Source organism: Neoarius graeffei, chromosome 20, assembly GCF_027579695.1.
Source record: "Neoarius graeffei isolate fNeoGra1 chromosome 20, fNeoGra1.pri, whole genome shotgun sequence".
Classification (NCBI taxonomy): domain Eukaryota; kingdom Metazoa; phylum Chordata; class Actinopteri; order Siluriformes; family Ariidae; genus Neoarius; species Neoarius graeffei.
Window position 1 is genome coordinate 4441997 of NC_083588.1, and position 6000 is coordinate 4447996.

Sequence of the window (6000 nt, forward strand, 5' to 3'; positions counted from 1 at the left end):
AAACCGGAGCACCCGGAGGAAACCCACGCGGACACGGGGAGAACATGCAAACTCCACACAGAAAGGCCCTCGCCGGCCCTCGAACCCAGGACCTTCTTGCTGTGAGGCGACAGCGCTAACCACTACACCACCGTGCCGCCCTTTATATAAATATGTGGAAATATATTTTTGTTATTTCCCAGCTGGGAGGTCCGTCTCGTGAAATACCGTGACTGAGGTCTCGAAAGTACTGAGCGAGGCCCTCTGGGCCGAGGTCAGTATTTAAGGCCGAGGTCACGGTATTTCACCATACAGACCGACCTTAAGCTGGTAAATAACAAAAATATATTTCTACATATTTATATAAAGCTGCTTTATACGGTATAAACTGGAGGGACTGGAGATCACAGGTGTTCAGCTTAGGCTTGTGCCCTTGCTCTTTACGCACCGAAATTCCACCAGATTCCTCGAATCATTTCATGATATTGGGCACCGTAGAGGATGAAATATTCAAATCCCTTCATATCTTTCTTTGAGGCGCACTGTTTTTAAACTTTTCAATAATTTGCTCGTGCATTTCTTGACAAACTGGAGATCCTCGAGCCATCTTTGCTCCTCAAAAACTAGGTGTTACCTGGATACTGATTTTGTACTCAATAGTGATTACAATCACCGGTTGATATCACCTGTTTCAAATCATCAGTATTTCATTGTTTCACCTCATTTCTAGACCTAATTTGCCCAACTTTTTTTAGAATGTGTTACAGGTCAGAAATGGAGGAACGAATGTATATAAACAAATGAAATGACGTTGACCAGAAAATACATATATGTTATTTACCAGCTGGGAGGTCCGTATCGTGAAATGCCGTGACTGAGGTCTTGAAAGTACTGAGCGAGGCCCTCTGGGCCGAGGTCAGTATTCAAGGCCGAGGTCACGGTATTTCACCATACGGACCGACCTTAAGCTGGTAAATAATATATTTATTTTTTTCTTTACCAAATTCTAACAGAAAACGAGAGCGCCCGAAAGGGAAAACCGAGCCGAGCCACCATTTTGAATGCTCATTCATGGCTGTAATGCAAATTGCTTCCTCCTCGGTATACAAGTGCACTTCCATGGCAGGAAAAAACTACATTTTGCTGCCTACGTAGTCCCCTATTTATACAAAACTGAGTCATTCAGGATTCAGCCATATTTTTCTTTGGCGTTAGCAAGTTACAGGTTTTTAGCTTTCTCCTGAAATGTTTTCTTTTATTTCTTCTTCCTCAGGGTAGTAAAACTCGCTTTCACTGTGAACACTGTCGTTATCGCTATCCATGCTGTAAAATTAATGCTATTCTCCTGAGAAATGCGAAAATAAATGTTGACAAAAATTGCTACTATGTTTGTTGTTGTGAACGAGTGAGTCGCCAGAGGTCCATAACCGGGGTCCGTAACTGTGGTCCATACTGTAAGGTATGGATCCGCTCGCCAGCCAATCAGAGCGCAGGATTTGATGGAAACTGGACCGCGAAAAAATAAATCAATATACTTCCCAAACGATTGAGCCTGAGGTGACGGTGGTGAAGAAAACTCCCTGAGACGACACGAGGAAGAAACCTGGACAGGAACCAGACTCAAAAGGGAACCCAGTCTCATCTGGGTTATAACAGAACATGAAGAAGAAGAAACCTTTATTTGTCACATGCACACTTCAAGCACAGTGAAATTCATCCTCTGCGTTTAACCCATCTGAAGCAGTGAACACACGCGCACACACAGAGCAGTGGGCAGCCACACTAGAGCGCCCGGGGAGCAGTCAGGGGTTCGGTACCTTGCTCAAGGGCACTTCAGCCCAAGGCCGCCCCACGTTAACCTAACTGCATGTCTTTGGACTGTGGGGGAAACTGGAGCACCTGAAGGAAACCCACACAGACACGGGGAGAACATGCAAACTCCGCACAGAAAGGCCCTCGCCGGCTGCTGGGTTCAAACCCAGAACCTTCTTGCTGTGAGGCAACCGTGCTAACCCTACACCACCACCGTGCCACCCACGTGATTATAAATAACTCTTTTTTTTTATTATTTTGGTCAGCATGAGTCTATTTTCATGAGTGTTCAGTGAGATCAGTGATGGTGTGAGCATCAACGGAAATCAATTTATATCCTTGACTTGCAAGCGACGTCAAAGCAAAATAGAAACCTGGATGTCAGCCATGTTGGTCGAGATACAAAGACGTGGTCAAGCGACATTCCATACAAAACATAAATCACGTGTGCCATGTGCAACTCTCTTTGTTTTCCCACTGCTTTAGCTCTGCCATATCTTTGTGCTGTAAATGGTCGTGGTCACAACAGTACCCGTGACCGTTCCGATTTTTAAAAAATTCTGTCCGTGATTTGGAAAGAGGGCGAGGAAACTCTGAGGCTGAGTATGGAGAGGAGACGAGCACGGCTGAACAACATCGGCAGAGCTGATCTAACAGAGACTAAAATCAAAACAGCTCGTGTTTGTAGTAATCATTTTCCCTCAGGTGAGATTCAAAAGCTTTCTCAAAAATATCATCAGAGAATTTTATTTCGTGTTGCTAGAATTTTGCATTCATCAGGGCTGGAGAGAAGCCTCAGTCGCAGCGAAAGGTCCCAACTGGGCTATTATCCTCAGCACGTGACTGGCAGCTGAAGGTGGACCTTGGGAGGTAGTTGAAGTTCCCTGAGCACATCACCAGCACAACATTCAGGCCAGTTATGGTCCTAACATCTGAGAGCTCAAAGCAAGTGGTGCTGTTGGAACTAACAGTCCCCTGGGAACACCGGATTGAGGTGGCCTACGAGCGGAAGAAGGCAAAGTACCTGGAGCTGGTAGAGGCCTGTAGGCTGAATGGTTGGAGGGCCCGCTGTGAGCCAATCGAGGTTGGTTGTAGGGGATTTCCAGGGCAGAGCCTGCACTGGACACTCAGGCTTCTTGGCATCAGGGGGTTACAGGAGGGGAAAGCCACCAAGAACATCAGTGAGGCAGCAGAGAAAGCCTCAAGGTGGCTGTGGATTAAGAGGGGCGATACATGGTGTAGTGCGCTGCTTGGACACAAATCGGGGACTGATCAACCCCGGCTGGGTCGCCCAGGCGAGGGTGTCTGATGATCTAAGACCTGAAACACCCCGTGACCCTGGGTTTATCACTGAGGATGTGTCCTGGCTGCACCATTCAAGGTGTTTCTAATAACTGCTATAAAATGAGCGTTCTCTTTTGTCGTGGTTCACTCAGTCGTTGTTATAATTTTAACACCTGTATTACCATTTCGCTTCGAGGAGCGCCAGCAAAATTATACGATAGAAACAATCCAGACTGGGCGCCCACTCAGAAAACGAGCTACGTTGAATCCAAGGTCAGACTTGATTCTTCGGCAGCCGAACCAGATAGAACGTGATATCTGGGTACTCGATGGTCAGTAAAAGCGTCTGATCTTCAGAAAAGTCTGACTTTTTTAAATAATATGGGTCAAAACCCACACATATCTATCTTCTCTTTGGATCAAATCATCGCTCGATTGTTCAAATTGTGGTCATACTGAGAAAATTCAGCATTATTTACAGACACGCTTTCAGCGGCTGCCGTCCTCGTCGTTTTGTATATCCACCATCATGCCGGACGCTCACGACATAGCACATTTTGATCATGTAGTTGCAAGTCATCTATAAATATGGGAATTGGAGAAGGTGTCAAAAACAAATTACATGTAAAATTCACAGGAAAAAAGACCCCCCCCCCCCCCCCCCCCCCGATTATGGGTGAAAGGTTAAAAAACAATCTTAATTTTGGGATAAACAGTTTTTGTTTCAGTGTCTGATGATAGAATAAAGAATTTTCAAATCCCAGACCATGACAAAAGAGTTGTATTTTAATCCTTGTTTAAATTCCTAAATATTTTAAATCTGACATTATCTGCTAAAAAGTTTTTTTTAATCTCTGATCATGTGCTAAATAATTTAATCCCAAATTGTTTCTTCCTGATTATGCAATAAAGATTTCTTGAAGAATCTCTGATAATGAGCTGAAGAATTTTTTTTGAAGGCAACCAGATTCAAAACAAAAAAGATAATAATAATAATAATAATAATAATGTTACATTCATTTTACGTCTTTCTCAAACTCAAGGTCGCTTTACAAAGGTCAAAGAAAACAGAACACACACACAATGTTTCTATTGATGCTTATTCAAAGTTTTTAAAATTAATTCCTGTTGATGGACTAAAGAATTTTTTTGTGTCCATGATGATGAGATGATGATGATCCATCCATTCTCTGTAGCCACTTATCCTGTTCTACAGGGTTGCAGGCAAGCTGGAGCTGACGATGGGTGAGAGGCGGGGTTCACCCTGGACAAGTCGCCAGGTCATCGCAGGGTTGACACATAGAGACACACAACCATTCATATTTACACCTACGGTCAATTTAGAGCCACCAATTATCCTAACCTGCATGTCTTTGGACTGTGGGGGAAACCGGAGCACCCGGAGGAAACCCACGCGGACACGGGGAGAACATGCAAACTCCGCACAGAAAGGCCCTCGCCGGCCACGAACCCAGAACCTTCTTGCTGTGAGGTTGCGAACCACTACACCACCATGCCACTCCATGATGATGAGGAGGAACTTCAGAATGTTGATGACCTGGTTGAGGTGTGTTAGGAGGCAGGGCCAAACCAAGCCAAACCAAACCAAGGATACAAAACATCTCATCTCATCATCTCTAGCCGCTTTATCCTGTTCTACAGGGTCGCAGGCAAGCTGGAGCCTATCCCAGCTGACTACAGGCGAAAGGTGGGGTACACCCTGGACAAGTCGCCAGGTCATCACAGGGCTGACACATAGACACAGACAACCATTCACACTCACATTCACACCTATGGTCAATTTAGAGTCACCAGTTAACCTAACCTGCATGTCTTTGGACTGTGGGGGAAACCGGAGCACCCGGAGGAAACCCACGCGGACACGGGGAGAACATGCAAACTCCGCACAGAAAGTCCCTTGCTGGCCACGAACCCAGAACCTTCTTGCTGTGAGGTTGCAAACCACTCCACCACCGTGCCACTCCATGATGATGATGAGGAACTTCAGAATGTTGATGACCTGGTTGAGGTGTGTTAGGAGGCGGGGCCAAACCAAACCAAGGATACAAAACATCTCATCTCATCTCATTATCTGTAGCCGCTTTATCCTGTTCTACAGGGTCGCAGGCGAGCCGGAGCCTATCCCAGCTGACTACGGGCGAAAGGTGGGGTACACCCTGGACAAGTCGCCAGGTCATCACAGGGCTGACACATAGACACAGACAACCATTCACACTCACATTCACACCTACGGTCAATTTAGAGCCACCAGTTAACCTAACCTGCATGTCTTTGGACTGTGGGGGAAACCGGAGCACCAGGAGGAAACCCATACAGACACGGCAAGAACATGCAAACTCCACACAGAAAGTCCCTTGCCAGCCACGAACCCAGAACCTTCTTGCTGTGAGGTTGCGAACCACTACACCACCGTGCCACTCCATGATGATGAGGAGGAACTTCAGAATGTTGATGACCTGATTGAGGTGTGTTAGGAGGCGGGGCCAAACCAAACCAAGGAATGGATACAAAACATCTCATCTCATCTCATTATCTCTAGCCGCTTTATCCTGTTCTACAGGGTCGCAGGCGAGCTGGAGCCTATCCCAGCTGACTACGGGCGAAAGGCGGGGTACACCCTGGACAAGTCGCCAGGTCATCACAGGGCTGACACATACAGTAGACACAGAAACCCACGGGGAGAACATGCAAACTTGGCACAGAAAGGCCCTCGCCGGCTACGAACCCAGAACCTTCTTGCTGTGAGGCGACAGCGCTAACCACCACACCACCGTGCTGCCCGATACAAAACATTTTCCTGGAAAAAATTCAAAACAAACGTTTAATTTGGACTTATTTAGTTCAAGAATGTTTACATAAATGTATCAATGTTTATATGAAAGATTAAAAAAAAAAGAGTCCGCG